At 36.7% G+C, this 26,357-nt stretch overlaps 1 pseudogene; it reads left to right on the top strand.

The window, feature by feature from the left end:
* Positions 1-25,194: 25,194 nt before the first annotated feature.
* Positions 25,195-26,357, top strand: part of LOC149838126 (protein SUPPRESSOR OF GENE SILENCING 3 homolog) — a 46,262-nt pseudogene continuing 45,099 nt past the window's right edge.

Here is a 26,357-nt window from a genome sequence, read left to right on the forward strand (position 1 = left end):
CAATTTCAACCATTAATTTTTTATCACTTTAAAATGAAGATGTTAAATAAAAAACATGCTTTCTATTGAATAAACACATCTAATGGTTCAAATCTTCCATAAAACACCTAAAACTATGTTTTTTGGATGATCCTAAAGTGACCTAATGGAAAAAAGAGTCAGCACAATCCTCTCTCTCTCTCTCTCTCTCTCTCTCTCTCTCTCTCTCTCTCTATATATATATATATATATATATATATATATATATATATATATATATATATATATATATATATATATATATATATATATCCTAATGTGGCTAGGGATGACAGTGGAGCGGGGGAAAGCGGAGCCCCGCCTCGTTTGGACCGGGGATGAAGGGCATGAAACGGGGATGGAGGCGGAGATGAAGGTTAAATCCATCCCCGTGTGGGGATGGAGGCGGGGATGGACTTATGCTTTCCCCCGCCCTGCCCCATCCCCAATCCTTCTAAAGGATGACACTAAACCGAGGGGAAATGGGGCCGCGCCACGTCTATGGAGGACATGAAACGAGGATGGAGGCGGGGGTGAAGGTTAAAATCCATCCCTGTGCAGGGGTGGAGGTGGAGACCTTGTCCCTCGCCCCATCCCCGTCCATTGCCATCCTTAAATCTGGCCAGTGCCTACAGCCAACCTACCCACCCAGCCTCTAAAAAGCTTTTATCATGTTTTTCTCAAATCTGCCATACAGATGTGTTTTAATACTTGATGTTATAGGAACGAACTCTTGCATCTCCTGATTTGAACATGTGGGCAGGTTTTTATAATGTTTGAAAATTAACTAGGTTTTTATAATGTTTGAAAAATGTCTTTTTACAATTTTTATAATATTTAAGCTAAATACAATAAAAGCTAAGATTCGAAACGAGGAGATACCTAAGAAGGTTGGCGTTGCATCCATTGAAAATAAGATGAGAGAGAATCATTTACGGTGGTTTGGACATATTCAGCGAAGGCCTAATGATGCTCCAGTTAAAAGGATGGAGAAATGAAAAAATATATTAGTTAAAAGAGGTCGGGTAGGCCTAAGAAGACTTGGATGGATAGGAAAGGATATGAATGTTTTGAACCTCACCGAGGACATGGCATTTGATAGAAATGATTGGAGGAGAAGGATTCATGTGGAAAAATTCAGAATGATTTTCTTTTTTGGTTCATATCACCGAACCCAATTGTTTTGGGATGAAGGCATAGTTGTTGTAGTTGTTATTGTTGTATAATATTTAAGCTAAAACATTCATATTTTTTTTTGACAAAAACCCACAATCCAACTGTCATTTTCTAGCAAACAGACCATGATGAACGCATCTGCAGGGTCAGATTTGCGAAAAATACTATGAAAGCCCCCCATTTGGTCGTGGTAGGCTCCTAATTTTGGTTGGCAACTACTATATATATATATATATATATATATATATATATATATATATATATATATATATATATATATATATATATATATATATATATATATATATGTGTGTGTGTGTGTGTGTGTGTGTGTGCATACGTGTAAAGTTGTTAAAGATTCCCTTTGAAATAATATGTCTTTCGCGAGGAACATCATTGGCTCTTTCCTACTTCCAAACCAATACTTAGCTTTTATACATGGGATTATAAAAATAAAAAAGGTTATACTCGGATTCATCACAAAACTTATTAAGATTTTTCAAATTTAACCTATTTTGAAAACATTATAATGTTATCTTCACACTAGATGTTATCTTGACACTAGGGGTGTCAACGGGTCGGGTTTGGTTGGGACCCAGGTAAACTTGGACTCTATTTTCGGGTCTAAACCCAGGCTTAATTGGGTTCACTATAAGAAAAATCATACCCAAACCTGATAATTAAGAACTACATGAACCAGACCCAGATCATACTCGGTAAAACCATATCTTTTATCATTTTTACATTGAAAAATTGTAGGTCTTAATTGAAACTTGGGTCGGGTCCGAGTCTGACATAAAATTTTACAAACTATACTCGGGTCCATGTATTAATCGGACCTTCGAGTCTGGACTCGGGTCTTATTATTTATCACCATACCCGGACCCTATAGGGTTTTGGTTCGGGTAGGGTCCGGATAAACCGGGCCCGTTGACACCCCTACTTGGCACTAACAACTTCTAAGCGTTTTGTATTTTTTTCACTTTTATACATATACATTCTCCTATGCTTTTGTTGAGATTTCCCAAGACAATTTTTTATATTTATCACACGATTTCCCTTTAACGAGAAAATCGTGATACTGTGGTATGTGCCATTGATTTTGATATTTCAACTGATATGAATTGATGAACCTAGACTTGTCAACGGGTCAGGTTTGGTTCGGACCCAGGTAAAACCAGACTTGGACCAAATTTTCGAGTATGGTATCGGGTTCAGACCCGGGTAAAATCGAGTCTACTATAAGAGAAACCATACCCAGACCCGATAAGAACTACATAAACCAGACCCGAATCATACCCGGTAAAATAATATTTTTATCATTTTTACATTGAAAAATTGCAGGTCTTAATCGGAACTCAGGTCGGGCTTGAGTCTGGTATACAATTCCACAAATTATACTCGGGTCCATGTATTAATCTGACATTTGGGTCTGGACCCAGGTATTAACCCGGTCTTCTTATTTGTCACCATACCCGGACCCTATAGGGTTTGGTCAGGGTAGGGTCTGGGTAAACCCGACCCGGTGATACCCCTAATGCTGAGAACCAGAAGTGATGGCGTTTCCAAGACTGAATCTTCTAGAAGTTACAGAATCAGGTTTTTGATCACACAAATTAAACGTTATCACGAGACACCGACACCGACAACCAAGACAAAAGAAATGAAGAGGTCAATATCTACGGCTACTCCATTATGCTTATTATTGAAGTTTTGTCCACGTTACATTTTGAGTGTCCCGAGATGGCTTAAGCTTTTAAAAAAGTATTGCTCATACTTCACCAACTTAATTAGTTTTGTTTCTATATAAGATGCCAAAACAAATAGAGGAAGAAAAAAAAAAAAAGATCTAATTTACTACTTCAAAGAAGTTGGTAAAAAAAAGGGGGGGATTTTATTTAGGGACCAACTTTTTACCCATAATTTCAGAAACAGGGCTCTGTTTTGTTACTACATTTTTGTTTTTAAGTTTTTTTTACTCGTAGGGTATGTTTGGTTCATCACATACATGAGATTCACTTCCTCATATAATTTAGAAAGTAAATCCCATTTACTTTCTTTTTGCACAAGCAACCAAAAGTAAAAAATTACTTTCATGAGAAAGTAAAACTCATTTGCAAAGGTAAATGACTTGTTTTAGAAAGTGAATCTCATTTGTGTGAGAGATCGAATCAATCTGGTTTGCACAGTACCCTACAAGCAACCAAATGTACCCATAGTTTCAAAAACCAACCGCGGATGTTTAGGATGACTATATGGATTTCTAAGGAGTGCAATTATACGCCTAGAAACTTATCTAATCTAGGAATGTGACAGGGTTTGGAAGGATAATGGCAATTCTATCTGATTATATTGATTAGCGATGTACTCTGGTAAGGGTCTTGCCTTACCCCCGTTTGCTTATCAAAAAAAAACAAATAGGGTAGGTACCACCGTGGGGTGTGGCCAGTGGCGCGGTTGTGAGGATGTTGAGATGAAGGTGTAGAATCAAACCTAATTGGCACATGGGTGTGTCCATATCTTTCAGAAACAGGTGATCGTGGGGCCCCACCTGGGGTTTTCCCAGCTTTGGCAAGGGTACTCCCATGCTTCTTTTTTTTCCTTGATCCCACCACCCAAATATGGACTCCCTCAATCGTCATTTGCATATTGGTAGACCTCCGGTTGTTAAGACCCTTGAGGTCCCTCTGTCTATCGGATAGTGCACCCAGCTTCAACTTTGCGACAAAGGGCACCCTAAATGGGCTTTGAATTCATGATATCCGGTCAACTTAGTGATGTTCACAAAGTCGCTCCTATAAGATGAGGATGTTAAAAAAAATTGTGTGGGGGCCTACATACGATGAATCTCACATTATAGACTGTCTCAAGTTCAGGCCCACTTTACGTGATCTGAATAAGTTGGGTCATATGATATCTCATATGGTATATGATACACTAAAGAAACATGTTCTGTCTACAATTCTGTAATAGGCTGAAATGGAGACCGACTCCTAATTGGATACAAATTAAGCTATGATCCTCAAACCTTATATAATGACCCTCTTTTTTAGGCTTCTCATAATTATTAAGAGAAACCAATCACTCTCTCATAAGGTTTAGAGAAAGGAATAGAGCCACATATACAAGTTCTGAAATATCATACCCGTCAATGATCTACTGGAGCACAAATAGAGTCAGGTATGCTTCTGCATTAAGATTTTATTTATGTTTTGGTTTTCAATAATTTAGCGTAAACATGTATATCGATCCTTTAGTTTTTGGTGGATTTTCCAAATCCAATAATTGGTATCAAGGTCAGAATGTTCTTGATGAATCATTCAAAAAATTCAATTTTATTAAATATATTATGTTTTTTCCCATTGAAGGTGTTGATCTGGTACGATTGATGGTTGGGTGTTTGATGGCACCTGAATGGGTGGAAAGGTTGTTTGGTCCTTTCCTTTGGATCACCTAACTGCATAGGCAGGAGGGTCGATCGACCCTCTCCTTTTGTTTTGACTGAACGATGAATGACGTCAAGGGGGGGGGGGGTTCTCTTCCTCCCATTCGGCTAGATGGGTCGTCGTTCGCCCCTATCGCCGAACAAAAAAGGGGTTTGCCCTTTCTCTGTTCATCGGCAAAAGGAAAGGGACATTGTCACCCGTTCAAAATCTCGAACATCAGACAACTAGTCATCGTTGTTCAGATCCTTCAGACAACCAGTTTTTTTTTTGGGTCTCTCTTATGAACAGATGGTGTGTGAGTAAGGGCCCTCTATTTTCTATGGCGCAAGAGGGCCCTAGCTTCTCTTTCGGATGGCAAGCATGCATGTATTCTCTGATGGTCGGATGATAGAGGGTTTGCCCTTTTCTTGATCACCATCCATGGAGGATGTGCCACCATTCAGATCACTGGTCGACGAAACCAGTCATTTTGCTGGATGGAGAGAGGCTCAATCGAATGTCGGTGACCGACCGTGACTTGGGGCATGCGGTTCACCCAAGCTACCATCGATGACCATACAGGGCTGGTCATGACCGACAAAGGTGCCGAAAATGGGTTTGGCTCGCCCCTGTCACCATCACCAGCATTGTTTTGGCCGAAGGTTGCTGGTAGCATTTGAGACTACCGACTGTCGGGGCTGGTTTGGCTTATACCCGATCCAGCGACCCTGGTCGAGTTGCTCTGTTAGCTACTGTGTTTGGCTGATTCAACACTCGACCTAGACGAGTCGGGTAAGGTGATGTGGCTTTCAGGGACCAGCTCGGGCCTTCAGCTGACCGAACTAGTCCATTTTGGCCTATGATTCAGGGTTGATTCGGTTGTATTGCACTAGACCGGTTCGATCCAGTGTGTGCTGGGTGCTTTTTACACCAGTAACCCAAGCCGGTTCGGTACCCACTCAGGGGCTAGGTCGGCTAAGGTTGCATTCGGAGGTGAAAGGGTTAGATGACCCAGTTAAGCCCCATTCAATTGAGGGGCAAAACCAAGTCAGGTGGGACACTGTGTGGGTCAGGCCTGGTGAGACCTGACCCACTACACAGGCCAGCACCCGGCTATGGATTATTGGGTCGAACATGATCTAGGTCAGACCATTTTTCGACCCGTAGGTGGGTTCAACCAGATCCGATTGGTCGGACCCATGCACAAGCATTAGATATAAAAAAATATTATGAGGATTTCTTTTTTTTTTATTCTAAGGCTATTTGGTGTACTTCATGGGTCACTTTGGAGGGCCATTTTAGTTATTTTTCAGGCCCATGTATAATATAATTGTGTTTTCTTTATGTTCATGTGCATAAATTAACGTATTTGAACCTTGGTATTCTTTTCAGAATTTAGGGTCCAATATTCTAAATTGAATTAATTAAAACAATATGTTGTCAAAGTAACCTCTATTGTATAGATAAGCTCATTTTGGAATATTATGATGTTTATATGTTTGTAGTTCATGCGAATAGTGATTGACCCAAAGGAAGATTACTATTTGACCGAACACAAATATATTTTTTCAATAATAAATATGGGATGATTGCATGATTTTCTATGTAAATAACGAGTCAGTCTAAAGAAAGGCTCATTATTTGATATGATTAATTATACATATTTGATTATTGTAATGAGAATACCACTTACAAGTTGACATTTTTGTCCAAAGATTAAATGTCAATATTGTGTTGGGTATCTTGTGATGGGGTTCACCACAGTTTAAATATGTTATTTTATGTTTATGCATATGAAAATATATGTTAATTGTGAGATTATTTATTCTTGATTCAGTTAATACTTATGCTTCTATGATATGTGCAAGCATTAATTTCATCCTTATTTTGAGCGATTCTAATTTCAAAAACTGAAAAGAGAACGTTATGATTGTTCTTGGATGTATGGATTTGGATCTCACATTTCGAGAGGATCAACCACGTGCTCTTACGGATTCAAGTTTCACTGAGGATAAAAGGAACTCTGAGCGGTGGGATAAATCTAATCGTATGAGTCTCATGATCATGAAACGTGCAATTCTTGAATCCTTCAAGGGCACTATGTCTGAAGAGGTAAATGCCAAGAAGTTTCTTGAAAAAATCAAAAAGCATTTTGCAAAAAATGAAAAGGCTGAGACAAGTACTCTTCTTTCGAGTCTTGTCTCAATAAGGTATAAAGGAAAAGAGAACATTAGGGAGTACATTATGGAAATGTCCCATCTTGCTTCAAAACTTAAGGCACTAAAGTTAGACTTGTCTGAAGACTAAGTCATGCACTTGGTTTTAATATTTCTTCTTGCACAATATATCCAGTTTAAGGTCAGTTATAATTGTCAAAAGGAAAAATAGACTCTTAATGAATTCATTTCTTATTACGTGCAAGAAGCGGATAGGATGAAGCAAAAGAAGACTGAAAGTACTCATTTGACAGTAACATCTAAGGACGGGTTAAAAAAAAAGAAAAGAACTAAAGAAGCTGCAGTTGATCCTCAATTGCAGAAGAAACAGAAAAAACATCAGAACCCAAAGTCTAGTTATTTTTTCTCCAAAGAGGAGGGTCACATGAAGAAAGATTATACCAAGTATCATACTTGGCTGTGAGAATAAAAGTACACTCTTTACTTTTGTTTGTTCTGAAGTTAATTTAACTTCTGTGTTTGAACACACTTGGTTAATGGATTCTAGTACTACCACTTACATAAGTGTGTTTATGTAGAGTTGCCTCAGTTACTGACCCCCAATTAATGCTGAAAAAATTATCTATGTGGGCAATGGCAAAATAGTTAAAGTTGCGGCAATAGGGACATTTAGGTTGCTTTTAAAGACTGAAAATTATTTGGATTTAAAAGAAACATTTATTGTGTTGTCTTTTAGGCAAAATTTGGTTTCTATTTTCACTTAAGACAAATATGGTTATTCTTGTTTATTTAGAAATAATGAATTTAAATTATTTCTTGATTCAAATCTTATTGGGACCAATTCTTTATCTATAGCTGGTAACCTTTATTTGCTTGATATTATTGACTCATTTAATGAAACCTTACATTTAAGTACTCATGGTACAAAACAAAAATTAACAAATGAGAATTCTACTTTATTATGGTATAAGCACTTAAGTCATATTTCTAAAGAAAGAATTGAAAGGCTTATGTCAAGTGAGATTATTGATTCTCTTTATTTCACCGACCTTCAGGTTTGTGTTGAGTGTATAAAAAGAAAACAAACAAACAATAAGGAAATTAGGTGCAGAAAGAAGAACAAATGTCTTAGAACTAATTCATACAGATATGTGTGAGCCTTTTCCTATGACTTCTTGAAATGGTCAACAATATTTTATTATATTTATAAATAACTATTCTCGTTATGAGTACTTATATTTAATTTATGAAAAGTCTTAGTCCCTGAATGTGTTCAAATATTTTAAGGCTGAAGTTGAAAACCAACTTGATAAAAGAATTAAGGTAATCAGATCTAACCGTGGTTGTAAGTACTATGATAGATATGATGGATCAGGTAAACAACGTCCATGGGCATTTACTAAATTTCTAGATGAATGTGGGATCGTCCATCAGTATATCATGTCAGACACTCCTAGCATGAATGGTGTTTCTGAGAGACAAAATAGGACCCTTAAAGATATGGTTAGAAGAATGATTTTTCATTCTATTTTACTAGAGTCCGTCTGGGGAGAAGCATTAAAGTCTGCAACTTATGTATTGAACATGGTACCATCTAAAGGAGTAACCAAGACCCCATATGAATCGTAGACATGCACAAACCCTAGTATGAAATATTTTCATATTTGAGAATGTCCAGTTGAGGTTAGGCCCTATAGGCCACATGAAAAAAAAATGAATTTCAGAACATTTAGTTGTTATTTTATTGAGTATTTTGAAATATCTAAGGGCTATAAGTTTTATGACCCTATGAATAATTCTTTTTTTGAAACGGGGAACACTTGTTTCCTTAAGGGTGTTGAGTTTGGAGGGAGTGATAAAGTAAAAGATATTGCTTTTGAAGAAGAGTTTTTCTCTCTTTCTATAGTTGTGGTTGACAATGATCAAATTTATATTCTTAATATTGTTTCTACAAATCTGAATCAAGGTAATGTTTTAGATCTCTTTGTCCAAAATCAAACTTTTACTCTTGGGGCATAAACTCAACAACCTCAAGAAACACCACAAGTAACTCAAGAACAAGTGTTACTAAGAAAATCCCACTAGAGAGAGAAGAAGGGTCATTTTAGATGATTGTATTGTCTTTCTACAAGAACATGAGGGTGATACTGGCTTAAGGGAAGATGATCCAATCAACTTTCATCAAGATACACAAAGTTCTAACTCTCAAAAGTAGATTGATGCAATGCATGAGGAGATTAAATTCATGAGGGACAATGATGTGTGGGATCTTGTCTCATTACCTGAAAGTATGAGACCCATTGGTTACAAATGGATATTTAAAACAAAAAAGAATTCAAAGGTTAATGTGAAAAGATATAAGACTCATCTTGTTGCAAAAGGCTTTACTCAAAAGGAAGGCATTGACTATACAAAGACTTTCTCTACAGTTTCTATGAATGACTCTTTTAGAATTATGATGGCATTTGTGGCTCATTATGATTTGGAGCTGCATCAGATGGATGTTAAGACTGCATTCCTTAATGGTGACATCGATGAGATAATATATATGGTGTAGCCAGAATATTTTTTCTTAGGCGATGCTAAGAAAGTGGTTTGCAAACTAAAGAAATCTATTTATGGACTTAAGCAGGCTTCTCGTCAGTGGTATCATAAATTTCATCAAGTTGTCATCTCATTTGGTTTCGAGATGAATGTGATTGATAAATGCATATACCATAAGTTCAGTGGGAGTAAATATACTTTTCTGGTTTTATATGTTGATGACATATTCTTTGTCAGGAATGATATAGGCATACTGCACAAAACTAAGAGATTTTTGACAAAAAAATTGAAATAAAATATCTTGGTGATGCCTCTTTTGTATTAGGGATCCAAATACATCAAGACCGTTCTTGGGGTATTATCGGATTATCGTAAAAGAGTTATATCAAAAAGATTCTGGATAGATTTAGCACGAAGGATTGCAAACCAGATGATACTCCTATTGCTAAGGGAGACAAGTTTAGTCTCGCTTAGTGCCCCAAACACCAGTCTGAAATTAAGGATATGGAACAGATTTTGTAACGCCCCAACAATTTAGACCAAAAATTTTGGGATTTTTTTTAACCAGTGAAAATATTGAGTCCAAGAGTTGGGCGGATTACAGATGACACATAGAAGAATTCGAGAACATTCAATAACTTGAAGGATATAAAACCTATAAATTTTCAATGAATTATTAAATCAATAAAGAAGATTTTTGTTCAATTTTGGAGTTTAAATTTTGATAAATAGCAGTTGAAGAAAAAGAAATTTTGACATATTTATATACTCTGAATGAAATTAAAGGTTCGAGAAATTCAACTTGAAATTGAACTCCATAATTTAATTTTTTTTATTTAGTATTTGGATTTGGATCTTAGGTAGATTTAGAATATATTATAAAAGTGGATTGGATCAAGTATTGTGTTCTATATTTTAAATAGATCCAAAATTCATTCTAGAATTGAATATGGATTGTTAGCTTGATCCAAATTGAATGCAATCCAAATAAAATCCAGAATCAATTAGGAAACCCAAATCAAAATTCTAATTAGAATGTTAAAAATTAAATATATTTTTTAATTAAAAGGTGGATATGATGGCTCAACCCCTAGTGGGACTCACTTACCTAATAAGGTAGTGTCAACCTCTCTCTCTCTCTCTCTCTCTCTCTCTCTCTCTCTCTCTCTCTCTCTCTATGGCATATGAGACATAAATTAAAGCAAAAAGAAAAAGAAAATAAAGCAAGAAATATAGACAGAGATAAGAAAAGGAAATATAAAAGAAAGAAAGAGTAACTCAAGAAGTTGCCTTGAGTGTGAGGAATCCCCATAAAGGGAAGAGGGTGGAACCCTTTCTCTTTATATTTTCCATAAAAGGCCTTTTGGGAAAGAGCCTCACACACACTCAATCTATATAATTTCACTTTTTTTTCTTTTTAAAAATCAAAGCAAAGTAATCGAATTCAAAAAATAAGAAAATAAAAAGTTTAATATACTTACCTTTGAGTGAGAGTAGCAAATGGGCAGAAGGGGGTGCTCCCCTCTCATCCTTCCATATTCGGTGTGAGGCCCACTAAGGAAGGGAGCCTCACACGCGCAACCTTCTCACTTTCTTTCTATATCTCTTTTAAGTCTCTCTCCTTCTCTCTATAAATTTTTCTCTCTCTCAACTCTTCTCTCTTTCTTCTCATCTCTCTCACATGATTTGAGTAAAGAACCTCTATTAGAGGAATTGTATGGTTCGGTGTTCGAAGGAGGGTGCACATGTTGGATTGTATATTTTTTTTATTTCTGTGATTTTTATTGTAACTGCAACAAGGTGGGGTTCTTTGATCTTTTCACATAGATGTCGAGCCAACATGTAGGATCACATTGGGTGAACCTCATGTGTGTGTGCATCGATCTACCTTGAACGGTAATATCAATGGCACCATTGGTGTGAATCGAAAACCACATTGTTTTGTATTTCGATTTAAATAAACAGAATAAGAAGAAACAAATTTTTATTTCTTTTATGATATGTTTCGATTGCTTGATATTCTGCATCCTAAATATTTATTGTTATGTAGGATTTGTTATTCTAGATTTATAAGGTTACACATTGATTAATTCGTCATGTATATCGATTCTAATTCATTTTGATTCAGTCAAAAAATTAGATTATGTTTGATACATGACTGTTAATTCATAAGGTTAAATGACACATTCGATATGATTATTTCTTTATGTGTATTGACTTAAATGTAAGAAAGAAAAATATGATGCTTTTCTATTCTGCAAATACAATAATATTTCATGTTTTTATGCTAGAAATGGCGTTAGAAAAAAATTACAGATATTAGGTCCAAAAATGCATATAGAACTATGTTTTCAGTTTGTTGATATTCGATTTGTTGATTTTGGGATTCATTAGTTTCAGATCTAAGTATTTTACTATTATGCAAACAAAATAAAAATATTGCACTCTTATTGTAAAAAAAAAAAGTATGTAGACCGGTTGGGGTCTATCAACCCCCAGCCAGCTACTACCTTGTGGCTGGACAACAAGGTGGGCAGCAGCTGCACACCTGGTTAGGTGCAGCAGACTGGGTTCAACTAGACCATCCCACATGCATTTAGAGATAGGTGACCAGTTCGGTGCACCCACCAGCAGTGCAAGTTTACCACGGACTGTTACTGTCTAGCTACAAATATACAAATATATATATATATATATATATATATATATATATATATATATATATATATATATATATATATATATATATGTGTGTGTGTGTGTGTGTGTGTGTGCGCGCGCGCATATACATTTATAAATTTATATATAAAATGAATGCTTGTGAAATTATGCATTATTGGATGTGTTAAGTTGTACACTTGTCTGAACTGATTGGTATCTTGGAAACATGGTAAAAATAAGATTCTTTATAGTTTTTACCATCATTTTATGTAAGTTGGTGTACATTAATGTGTTATTGCATAAGTTGCTATTTTTATCACTTGTGCATGAAAAGATTTACGTATCTTCCCTAAACTTTATGAAAATGCATGATATGTTGTATTTATTTATGTTTCACATGAGATTATGTATGTTTTTAATATGAATGTCATGACCATAGTTCTGAATATGGACTGCATGTTATTAAATGCATATATCTAATAAAGTTCATGGCTGTAGTGATGTGTATGGTTCATGATTGTATGAAAGCTCAAAAATGAGAAAACCGGGTTTAGTAAAACCTCTGTAGTGCCACACGGGCACTTGAAATTTTGTTTGTGTATCATACCAATATTTTGTTGTGTTGGTATCTTGAGTACACCTCTCTGTTCGCACATGAGCTAGGTATGTAGTCAAATTAGACAAACTAGGTACTTTACGTACACCTAAGATAGTAATAATGAATAATTGCATGAACACAAACATACATTAAGGCACAACTGGTTTTGTACCAGGGCTTGGTTTTGGATCTCATCGATGTTCTGATATTACGATTACACTGGATGAGTGATCATAATATACTAATAAATAATATTTGACTACCATGCTAGTGTAGTATGTGTTTTTGCCATGAAAGCATGTGTGTTGTGTGCCCTGATACGGTATGTGGGCTCCCAAAGCCCTGATTGCTTAATGAGGTATTTACAATGATGTCATAAATATTAAATTGATAAGGTTGATGTCCATCTTATCCCGGTGCTACCTTGGAGAGGGTAAATGGTACAAATTCTAGTGTGTTGGTGGTGTATGCCCAAACTTGCTACGAGCGAAAATGGCTCAGTGGTTCCTCGCCCCAGAGAGTTAGGGAACCTAATCTACCCTTTTGATTTAGGTGGGTAGGTCTTACAACTTCTACAAAAGTCTGATGCATCCTGGAATCTCAGCCTTTAAGAGAGTTCTCTCAGTCATTACACTGTTTTAGGAATTTGTTTTGCATAGTCATTCGAGGTATTAAAACACTCAAGCATAATAAATCCCCCGGATGGTTTCATCTGTCTTGATGTAAGCAAACTGCATACCTGCGAGATGTTAATTATGGAACATAAATGAAAATTGTATATCTTTACATTTATGAATGCAATTGATTTTACATATTGAATTACGTGAATGCACTACGATTAGTTTTGGGATATGCCTTAAGATATGTTGTATTTTTTATATTAATGAATGTTCAACATTTAATTTTCTATGATACATGCTTTTATATGTTTGGTACATTGTCTTCGTGCTTTGGGACAAGTTCCTACTAAGACTAGTGAAGTCTAACTGGCATTTTGCCAAAAATCTACAAGTCAGGAATGACTATGCAGGAGCCATTATGGGATGTTGTGGATGCGGTCATGAATTATATAATCTATGGGGATCATGGCTATTTTTTTTTATTTGAATATTTTACTATTTTATTTGATTAAGTTTTTTGTAATAACTCTTTTAAATCTTTATGTCATGTTTGAATGCTAACACCTATTACTCGCCCAAGATGTTTGCCATTTCATTTAAATTATTTTCGTTGTGCTTACTATTTCAAAAAAATAAAAAATTTCCAAAATTTTGGGTGGAATTTTGGGGCATTACAAAACCTGACTTGTCATCAAATTCTGAGATTATGTATAAAAAATTTAGAATGGTCACTTAAAAAATAGGGCATCATCCACAAACAAAGAACGACTCCAATTAAAACTTCTTACTGAAATAGGAATAATTTTACCTTTACTCTCAACCTTTCCATGACAGTGAGAAACAACAAAGGAGATAGAAGATCTCCTTGGTGAATTCTCCTACTGCTAGTGAAATCGAGCTCAGGCTCGCCATTAGTCACTACAACAAATTTGGGAGTAGATATACAACACATGATTCACTGGATCTAAGGTTCTGCAAAGCCAAAGCGACGTAGGGAATCCTCTCACGTTCATAGGCTGTGGTGAGATCCGTTTTGAACATGATAGAAGGGGACTTGTTGTAGGACATCGAGTCCACCAATTCGTTGTTAAAAGGATGCTCTCTTGGATGTTCCTTCCCTTCAAGAAAGCCTACTGGTTTTGAGATATTGCTCACTGTAGAATTGGTGACATACACTTGACCATAATTTTTGTAATGATTTTATAAATGAAATTGCACAAGCTGATAGGCCTAAACTTAGATAGGGAATGAGCTCCATCTTCCTTCAGAATGGGAATAATATGCATGGCATTAATACTTGAAAGACTTTTTTCTTTTGCAATTAACTGCCACTTGAACATCCCTGGAAATGATAGACCAGAAGGTCCTAAAAAATTTACCTGGAAAACCATCAGGTCCAAATCAAAAACTGTTGTCGTGACTTCTTCATCAAAAATTGGAGTGATAAGGCATAAATTATCATCCGAGCTAACCATAGGGTGAATGGGACCCTCGAACTCATCTGTGTTGATGTTCTTCTTAGTGAACAGATTAGAGAAAAAAGAAGATGCTTCTTGAAAAATCGCCTCACCAACCCATCATAGAAGATCCATCATCCTTGATAAGCCATTGAATGTGCTTTCTATGTAGATTTTTATTAGCCAAAAGGTGGAAGTAATGAGTATTACTATCGCCCTCATGTAGCCATCCTGCAGTGAGATTTTTGCCTCCAATTCGCTTCCTCTAAGCAAAGAATTTTCTACATTTCTTCTTAAAGAAGAGAATCCCTCTCTATTGCTTCAAGGCTTTCCTACATCCACTCGATTTTGTAGATTTTTTATTTCATCATCGATTTGATGTATACGACCTTGCAAGTTACCGATTGCAGAACGCTTCCATTCTCTACGTATGCAGCGAAGAACTGCAAGCTTAGAGACAACCCGATACTTGGGGCATCCCTGGACTCTGCTCGCCCTTGCTCTTCTGACTACCTCGTGATACCCAGGAATGCATTCCCAAGAAGAGAAGTACTTGAACGAACAAGGAACAGACAAACAGTGATTAGTGTTCACCAAGAGCCCATTATGATCAAATACCATCTTAGAAAAGTTAGATAAAGGTGTCGTGGGAAACTTAGAAAGCCAATGCTCATTTATAAATCCACGATCAATTTTGCTCACCCGAAAATTTTGCCCCAGTTGCTTGTTAGTCCAAGTGAATTTACAAGCAATATCTTCAATCTCTAAAAGACCCATCGTGGAAATGAAGTCGTTAAAATCATCAGATCCAAGATGATTTGTAGATCCCCAACGATCTGATATGGACTGAGTTACATTCCAATCCCCAAGAACCAGCCATGGAGAATCTACCTGGTGCATTCTTAAAATGTGCCATAATCTTTGACGATCATGATGCAAATTATGTCCATACACACCAGATACTAGGTATATTTCTGATCCATCATCCACTAGAATAGTGATTACTTGATCTAAAATCCAAAGCACATCCACCTGTTTGGAGTGTCTACAACTTCACAGCAATACAAACATAGAGATGGCAGTGGACCAGGGCAAAAGGGACCCGCCCTGCCTCACCCGGTTTGGATTGAGGATGAAGGTTAAAATCAAAACCCATGCGGGGAAGGACTTAAAGCTTTCTCCCACGCCCCTTAGTAAGATAACTAAAATGCCTTTATGGATGACACTGGACCGGGGAGAAATGGGGTCTGCCTCACCTCGCCCCATTTGGACCGGGGATAGAGGACATGAAATAGGGATGAAGGCGGGGATGGAAGTTAAAATCAAAACCCGTGTAGCAATGAAGGCAGAGATAGAGGGCAAAATTTTGAGACAGGGCCGGGGATGAGACCTTGTCCCTGCCCCCGCCCCCGCCCACTGCCATTAATACAAAATGCTTCATAGTAGCATATTGCTGTTTGTGGTTCCACATGCCATAGAGGAGCTTGCCAAACAAAAAGTTTTGCACAAGCGCATAATGGCGGTTAGTTTCCACAGCCCCAATATAAAAAATCAAGCACAAAAACAGTTTGTAGGAAAAAGGTACACACAATTGCAGTCGTTAATAATCCATTTGAAGTACTTGACTCTTATTTAATGCAAGAAGATATCAAGTCAGAGAATGGGAAACATTCTGTTTCAACTACTGCAATCAAGGTTTGCAATCAAAATTTAGAATCCATTTATCACCAAACTTTGCAATCTTCAACAGTCTCATTATCATGATCACGTGCAAGCTATTCTTCCTTTCACTGCTAGATCTTTCAAGTTCTTGTTTTCATAATATTTTGACATTATCTTTAGGATTTTCTTCTAATTTTAGCTACAACAATCATAGATTTTTGTAACACCCCAATTTGGGACCTCGAGAGTCTAAGTCTCATTGGTATTACTTCTTAGAGAAAAAACATACAGAGTTCACATAGTAAAAACATGACTATTTTTTTAATAACTCAATTTCTTTTACAAAGTTTATCATTCATAACATGCATAAATAATGATTACATAATTATTTAATGACAAAAAAACAAACTAACAAATACTCTACTACAAAGTTGAAGTAGTTGATTGTGTCTTATTTGCACTAATGTGCCTGGAACCTACAGTTGCAATTATACAAGGGGTAAATCTACAATTCAGTAAAGTTAAATTATAAGCAAATAATGACTTTAACTTACAACTATACTGGGCTCTAAGCCTCTAGTCTAAATTTAGTTTTTGACACACCACACAAGGTTTGTATGTTTTATTTTTTTTCCATTAACTCTCTTAATCAAACACTCACTCACACCAAATTATTATACTAGGTTGGCTATACCGGTTATAATTGTTTATGGGCGTAGCAACCCATGTAAAAAACCTCAATTCTATAATGTTGGTTAGACTATGAACCATACACTTTCAATGAACCTCAAATCACCAGCAATGCAGTGAAACAATAAGGAGGACCCCATCAGTAGCTAGCCGGGAGGTCCGACTCAAACTAAATCTCAGCATGATTCATGTTACATCCTAACCATAATGACTTTCAACCATCCATAGTTGTCTAGAATCTCAAATATTGTGTGAATAAAACCTTAAGTCATATTTTAAGTTCATTGCATTAAACCTTACTCTCAAACTTGTCTTTCACTCATTCTCTTACAAGTAATATCATGAAATAATCATGATGGATATCGCTTTTAATCTCAGAATAACATTAGGGTTTATACTTTATATCATACTAAGCATGTAGCAAAGTAGAGTCTCTATGTCATTAAATCACCGGCGGCCTACATGCTATCATAAAAATAATCTCTTTCTAATATGCATGACATATCATGACTAACATATGCATATAATCATCTCATTGCAATAATCTCATGCATGAACATTTTATACATATCATGTTTACACTCAAGAGCAACATTTCTAAACATGCTAGTATGCAACATTAATTATAACATGCAATGCAATATGATTTGTTCACAATTAAGATCAAGGTTTTAAAACTTGCCGAGTCAACTCGGTGACTCGGTTGACTCGGCTCGGCTTGGCCCTCCAGCGAGTCAACCCGGCAAGGCAAACTCGGTTTGCCAAGACTTGGGCCTGACTCGGGCAAGTTCTGGGATATTTGAAATTTGATTTTTTGGGTATTTCAGAATAAAAAAACGATACTGAGCTAATGGTATTATGGGAGTTTTGCTCAATCATCTTCAATTTTGCATAACCAAATCCTCTCAGAAATAGCATCTCCTATATTTAGATCGTAAAATTGTGTAATTCTTGTGAAAGAAAAACTAAGTACATCATTCTGACCAGTTTACTAAGTTTGATGATTCAAATAATATAAAATGGCCCTCATTAGTATAAGCATTAAGAATAAGATAAGATGACTAGTCTGAAAAGATAACTTAGAAATGCAAACTTGAGAATTAAATGCATGCTGACAATAGATATTATGCATAGAGTAACACTGGAAGATTGGCTTTAGGAGGTTTGTTTCTCCAGTTCTTCCAATCACGAGCTACAACATCTATCATAATGCAACCTTTGATGTATCTTTTCACAACCTCCCTTCAAATCTTCAATGGTCTTCCTTTTTTCTTAGCTTTTCCACTAACATGGTATCATTAATGTTGTGACAAGTCTCTGTGGAACATGTCCAAACCATCCTAAGCAACAACCTTCTTTTTGTGTTATTGGCAGTACTCTTAAGTGTCTTCTAATGCATTCATTTTTGTCCTTTGTTATTTTATACATTCATCCCACTATACACATCTCTATAACAAGAGTTATCTCAACACTAGGCACCATGTAAGAATGTTGGTATTACAACAATCTTGGAAACATTCTTGCAATCATAAAAGTGCTCGTCCATCACATAACACTCCACTAGCTTATCAATATTTAATCCATCAAACTCATCTTACTAGGAATATCTTCATCAAGCCCACCATATTGTTGCATCATAGAGCCTGTATATGAGTTTATCATCTCTTGTTTATTGAAAAACATGGTTTGAGACAGATTATATAATGTTTTTCTTTTAAAATCAAAAGTTAACAAAACCTGGTCCGAGTCACCGAGTTGACCCGCCGAGTCACGAGTCAACAAAGAACGAGTCGAGTCACGGGTTTTAAGACCTTGATTAAGATTAGTTATAATATCCTTTATCTCGAATATGAATGGTATACTCTGATCATAATCAAGACTCAAAAAGCTTTAACAATAGGATCTGATCATCACACAAGCATGTTCATATTAATACACATAACTTATTTATATTTTGACAAAAATTATCAAAATACCCTTTATGAGTTGACTCGTCAGACCTTGATTTTTGTGCCTCTGATTTTACTAGAACCAAAGGACAAGGATATTTCTCTCTACTATATGAGTTCAATGCACCAAACCTCACTCAATTCTAGGTTCAAAGTGCAAAGTTATGCCCATTTTACTTAATCAGATATTGGGTATACACAAGGGTAATTTGGTTATTTTAACTCTTATGATTTGACCTAACTCATTATAGATCAAAACAGGTTTGGTCTGAGTTTAAAAATACTAGGTTTACTGAACCTAGTCTGTATCCATCTGAGTTTGGTATAAAAACTTAATTGGATTCTCAAAATTCATAACTAATCATAAACTAGATCTAGATCTATTTTTTATCTGGATTCAAAACTATCAGACTAGATCTAAACCCAGTTCTGATCTAGATCTGGCACTGATTTGAACCAGATTCAGTTCTAATCTAGATTCTGATTTATCATACAGGATCCAAACCCAAATTTGTTTGGATCTAGTTTAATTTGGATCTATCCAGACTGACTGGATCGAATTGGACCCAGATTCAGTTTGGTCCATATCAAACCAAATCCAAACAAAGAACCGAGATCCAGTCAGACCTGACTCAGTTTGGTTTATACCCAGATCGGTTCGGTCTAACTGAGTTGGTCTGATTTGATATGACCAAGTCGGACCAGTTTGGTACGATCAAACTTTTTTTTTACTTGGTTAGATCTAGGTGCTATCCATATTGTCTAGTTTGGTCTGGGTCACACCCAGACTGACCCAAGTCAGCTAGCAGAGCAAAGAAAAGGGCGAAAGTGGCACAACCCTTCTCTATTTTTTTTCTCCTTTGAAGCAAAGGGGCCTGTGACTAGAGCCAACCCTCTCTCTCTTAGCAACAAGGCTAGCAACCATGGCTACCGGCTTGTCTGATTTTTTTTTTTGCAACTCGCTCGCAGCTATGGTTGCCAGCCCTCTGATCGACCAAAAAAAGCAAGAAGTAGAAGAAGACAACATACCTATTGTCGACGACGGGTTCCCGTAAGTCTCCTCCCCCTCTCTCTGCAACTCTTTTTTGTTTTCCTTTTTTTTCTCACTCTCTCGCAGTTGCTCTAAGAGTCAAGGGGTGGCAGGAGTCGCACCATGAGGGCTTTTTTATAGAGCCCTCATGGTGGGTGAGGATAAACCTCACCCCACCCGTCGATCGTAGGGGGTGAGGTTTATCCTTATCCATCCTCCCCCCATGTGATAATGAGGAAGGCGGTTCCCAAAAATGGGGAAACTGTCTTCCCTTGAATTTTTTTTTTTAACTTTCCCACCCAACACTTTCGTTGGGTGGTTTTGCAATTTTCTAACTCTATTCAAAAGCTTTTTTAAGTCTCACTAAAACCACTCTTGTTTCCTGATACCTAGTTTAAGATCTTCCAAGATCTCATTTTAGAGAGGAGATTTTTCTTCAAATTTTCCCAAATCTCTTGCAATTTTAGGATCTTTCTTAGGTTTTTCTCCGCCATTGTTTCTTAAAAACTTCACTTCATACTTTTTCTAAGTTGTCCTATGTTTGTAACTTAACATTCTATAGGTTTTAACTTTATGAGAGCTTTTTAAGTTCCTCATTTGGCTCATTTAATATTTAGATTTTCATGATAACTTTGCCAAATTTCTTAAGATCTTAATCTTCTTAGGTTGCTTTTTAGCTCTCCAAACATCTCATTCAAAGATTTTCCAAATTCTTATTTTGAACTCATTGATTTCCTCCAAGATCTTGATTTTTTAGGTTCTTGCTTGATATTTTCTAATAAAAAATAAATGTACTTTTCTTGCAAAATGGCACACTTTCATAAATGCCTACCAATTTAATGAAATCTCCTACATGTTAAAAATTTTGATTCTCAACTTTTGTAGGATATTTTTGTCCTTTTGTAAATATAGTATGACCTTCGCAAATCATATTTGTGAATATCTCGAAAATGTGTGAATCTCTTTTTACTAAAAAATCATGCTTGAGGACATTCACAAATGTGTGAGGTTATTTGCAAATCATGTTTGTGAACCTCCTTTTACTAAAAAAATCATGTCTTAGGACATTCACAAATGTGTGAGGACATTCACATGCATGATTTGTGAATATCCTCTCTCTTTGTCTCTTGTCTCTCTCTCTCTTTGTCTCTCATCTCTCTTTTCTCTCTCTCTCGTCCTAACCTTTGCATGTGAATATCCTCACATTTGTAAATGTCCTCGTCTATGTGCCCCTTATACTATTTTAGAAAAAGGAGGTTCGCATATTTTGTGGACATTCATGCAAAGGTTGTATGTGAAAGTATTTAGTTAAGTAAACATAGTACGCCCTTCGCAGATTATCTTTGCAAGTGTCTCAAAAATGTGTGAACCTCTTTTACTAAAAACATGTTTGAGGACATTTACAAATGTGTGAGAACATCTGCAACCTTTGAATGTGAATGCCCTTAAACATGATTTTTTTAATAAAATGAGGTTCATACATTTTGGGGGCATCGCAAATATGATTTGTGATGGTCATACTATATTTGCGAAAGAAAAAAATGTCTTAAAAAAGTTAGAAATCAAAACTTTGGACATGTAGGAGATTTCATCAAATTTGTAAGCATTTCAAGAAGCGTGCCAATTTTGCAAGGACAATACGATCATTTTTTGTTTTATAATTATAGATATCTAATTGTTTGCACTCTTTTGTTTTCCTTCATTTTGAGCAAGCTGGCTTAGGTTATTCAAATTTTGAGGCAATGTTGTCAGTATCAATATCGACCCTGAATTGTGCGGCTAAAGCATGATTTACTGATACTCAAGTGAATCATTATGTATTGGCCAAAAAATAATAATAATAATAACATTATGTGTTAATCAGAATGTGACACGTGTTAAAACCATTAAAATAATATTAAAAAATTAATTTATAATATTTTTACATTTATTAAAATATAGTTGATTAGGGGTGATGCATATAGGTTTTCTACTGGTACGATATGTATTGGCTGATACTCACAATATTGGTTCGAGGTAATTGGTGCACAAAGATTATCAGTATCCAATTTGATGCCCAAGTTTTGTTGGGGTTATCTCTTGTGAGTGGAAGAGGACCGACCCTTGCTCGTATATGCAGGATCCCATCACTTTTCAAAAGGGAGGCAAGTTAATGTTATTTTCAAAATATTTTCAAAAACAAAAACTAGAAAGAAAGTGGACCGAGTCTCCTCTTTTCAAAGATATCCTACCCATTTCACGTGTCCACGGAATTTGGCGACCATGATGAGACCCGCTATCTCTACTTGGGCTTCTTAAAGATCTTAGGTCATCTTTGGTAAACTTTCTTTTTTTTATGGAACTTTGAACTATTAAGTGTGCTAGTTGGACCTTGATTTCCTTTGAAGTCTGGTCCATTTAAAGGCTTCTTTACTTTGGGTCTAAAGATCCTGATCTCAATACCATTTTCTTTTTTAGCTTAGGTTCTTAGAGACTCTAGGTAGTTTGTTTTACTATATGCAAGCATGCTTAAAATAGTCTTTAGTTTTTTGAAACTTGAACTAAGAAACCCTTGTTAGAGCTTTGCATCTCACTAGATCTAGGTCCAAATTTTTCAACCTTCAACAAGTCTTAGGGAAATAGCTTGGGTTAAAAACAATGTTTGCAACGATTGCTCCCTTAATCTCTCTTCTTAGGACTTTTATTGAGAGATCTTCTGATCCTCCACCAACACCACGAGTATTAGTACAAATATTTTGTTTCGTTTGTGTTGGATCATGGATTGAAGTTACGGACTTTGTTTTCTCTTAGCTTTTCAGAATCTTATGTTGAAAATGCGAAGTAAGCTCATGCACTCTGGAATTTTCCTCTTTTTTGTTTTCTTTTTCTCGTTGGAGAGACAGGAGGTGGGGATTTGTGGTTGACACTTCAGATTAGAGATTAGTCTTGTTGATGAATCCTTTTCCTGTTAATTTTGGTGCCAGAATGTTAGGATTTCGGGAAATCGTCGTCTATTTTAGTTTCTGTTATGATTTTTTCTTTTTTCTTAATTATTTCTTCACCGGACGTAGCTGTAGCGAACCATGATCTGTGGCTCTCGGTGCGATGATCGTTCCCTACGCCTTTGGTTCATTGTGTTGTGGAATTTTTGCTGGTTGTGCGATTCAGCAAATCTCGTTAAGGGTGTTGAGGAGTCTGTTTTTTTTTTCTGTAGCGTTTATGCCTTGAAAAGCCGGTAGTACCCTCTAAAGCAATATGGTATTGGTCTCTCGCTGTGTTTGTTTTTGTTCAAGTTGGGTTCCCCAAATGGCATTCAGGGTTCCAACCGGAGAGATCCGCCTCAGTTAAATAATAGCGGGACTCCAAAACGGTCGTGGTACCTTGCTCGACCCCGTTATTGGTTAAAAAACGATCTTCCTGGAGAAAATTACTGTTTTCTAAAACTTAGCGCATTTGAAAATGGTGAATATTGAGCACACTTTCGTCGTTTCGTGCTGTTGATTTTGATGGGAAAATGTTGACGAGTTGTATTCTGGTTTCAGTCGATACGGTGGCGGTGCTCATCCGCATCCATTGAACCTCTGGTGCGCCCCGTGATGACCAGTTTGATCGACGGGTACAGTACTGATTCTTCATCTGCATTTGCCTTTAGTTCAAGGTGGAGTGGGTTACAGGGGTAAGGTAAGGAGGGAGCTAAGGCTACCAATCTTTTTATTTTAATTTTAACAAATCATGGTAATAGCAAATAATAAACAAATGAAATTTTCATGGTTGGGGGCTCCAACTTTGCTCTCTCTCTCTCTCTCTCTCTCTCTCTCTCTCTCTCTCTCTCTCTCTCTCTCTCTCTCTCTCTCTCTGTTTTGGTGGCCTTCCCAAACCAACTATCGCTGGTTTGCACTTCAGGTCACGGGGTCCAGGTTCTGGGTGTCATTCCTGAAATAATTAAATGACGAAGATGCCCCTAGTAGCGTGAAAGCAACCATTTGTGTAATCTTAATTCCTCTTCTTTTCAGAAAATCGAAATGGAGAATCGTTGTGAAAGCTCGCTCTCTCCTTTTATTCCAGGGAGCGGATATTGGAACGAAGTTCACTGTATGTTTTCGTTTTTTCGAACCTCAGTTTCCAATTAGATCTCTCCTTTTATTCCAGGGAGCGGATATTCGAACGAAGTTCACTGTATGTTTTCGTTTTTTCGAACCTCAGTTTCAAATTAGATCTCTCCTTTGATTGAAGGAGAAAACATGGTGACCACAATCTAAGATGGAGACGTGTTCTTCACTTCTCGATTGTTGAATGCATTTCCCAATGGCTTTTTAGGCTTCTTGTGGCAACGGTTCCTGTCTTTCATTTTCGGTCTTATCTTTCTTTAACATGGATTTCTTCTTTTTCCTTTTTCTCTTATCCTGTTGAAAAATAGTTTTTTTAGACATAGATACTGTTGAAAAATAGTAAAAAGAAGTAAGCTCTTCATCGGGAATAATGGATATATGAAATGCTTTTTGATAGCTTAGATGCCTTTCTTGCCAAGTAGATTTTCCGTTTGTCCTTGGCTGAGTTTAATAGTTTGTCATGCACAGAATGGCTACTATTAAGGCTTCACTGCGTCCATAGGTACTGAAGATCTGATATTTGTACCAGCTTCCACTTATAGTGATCCTGGATTAGTTTCTAGAGGAATCTACATATGTTCAAATTTTGGATCCTAAATTCCCCAAGTGGATATTCGTAGGCTTTTTTTTTTTGCCGATTAAATAACATTGTATCGAGATTATTTTACTGGTGAAAGTGAATCTCTGCCATGTTTTGTTGACTGTTGGGAAGCTGACCGTTTGATAATATTTTTCTGATTTAACGTATTTTAACCAATCTCTTATGTTTCTAGAGGAATCTCTTATGTTCGTCATTTTTTGCTGAAGTTGAAATCTTCTTTAACGTATTTTAACCAATCAAATCTTGGACTTTAACAATGTCGAGTCGCTGTCATTGTTAGCTAAATATCCATGCCGTGCTTCTTCTTATGTAAAGTTTCTAACCTTGTATGTTGATTTAGTTCCTCATGTTGTACTGTATATAAAAGAAAGATACCACTTCTGAAAAAAAAAATCTGGTAGAATGTGTTGGCTTTTTTATCTGTCTGCCTGATCCTTCAACATTTCTTGACTTCATAGGTTCCTTGTACATAGCCAGGTCAATTCTTGAAAGGACACTATGCATCGTGCTTACAAAAACCACCCTAAAAAGGCTGGCAAGGTCTCTTCCTCTACTTCGTCTTCTGTGGCATCTTCCCCAAATGCAAAAGTTACCGCTTCCCAGCCTGGATCATCTGGATCTGGTACTGATGGTAATGGCAGTAATATCCCTAATATTGATCAGTTAAGTGGTGGTGCAGCCGTTGGCCAAGATTCTCAAGGTGGTGAATGGGAGGTATGGAAAGAAGTCCAGATGATCACCAAAACAGTCGGCAGTTCCTGCTGCTGCAGCTAAAACTGGGGCTCAGCATGAAGCAATACAAAAAATTGGATATGGTCAGCAACATCAACCAGTGGATTCTTTTAGACAAGCTGCTAGAGGAAATACCAAGTCACAGTCATCCAGCTCTTCAGGCAGTTGGCAATCTGCATACATGGCTCCTTCTCCCAGCATTCCTCCTCCTCTGCAGAATGGGTGGCAGTGGGCTAAGAAGGATAATGCAGGTGTTCCAACGACTGATTCTACCATAGCTTCTGAGGCAAAAAATAATGTTGTGTCCTTTCCCCAGGAACAGTTGGTCAGAACAGGTGATTCAGGATCAGAAAATGGGGCAAACTCAAATCTTAGTTCTGAAGAAGATGATGCAGTGCTTGCGGATGATGGTTTTTTGAGTGATGAAGAATTTGGTGAAATGGACGATGAAAACTTTAAGAAGAGCAAGTGGTTCAGAAGCTTCTTTGAGTACTTGGATGCTTTGACAGTAGAACAAATAAACGACTCTCCAAGGCAATGGCAGTGCCCAGCATGCCAGGGTGGACCATGAGCTATCGATTGGTACAAAGGGTTGCAACCTCTTGTGACTCATGCCAAGACTAAGAGGACTCAGAGAGTGAAGTTACACAGGAAGCTTGCAGTGCTCTTGGAGATGGAATTAACCAAGAGAGTAACCTCATTGATAGCAGCAGGTGAGACATTCGGAAAGTGGAAGGGCCTAAGAGAGCAATCAGCAGATCATGCAATTATCTGGCCTCCAATGGTTGTTATCCAAAATACTTGGCTTGATAAGGATGATGATGATGATAAGGTATCTTCTTTTATTTCCCTTACTTCTCAGTATATGTTGAATTGAATTCTGGAACTAGGTGTGCTCTCGTAATTTTTCCCATTAGGTTTGGCGGCAA

The sequence above is a fragment of the Nuphar pumila genome, chromosome 5 (genome assembly GCF_984573655.1).
Source record: "Nuphar pumila chromosome 5, dmNupPumi1.hap1.1, whole genome shotgun sequence".
In the NCBI taxonomy this organism is placed as follows: domain Eukaryota; kingdom Viridiplantae; phylum Streptophyta; class Magnoliopsida; order Nymphaeales; family Nymphaeaceae; genus Nuphar; species Nuphar pumila.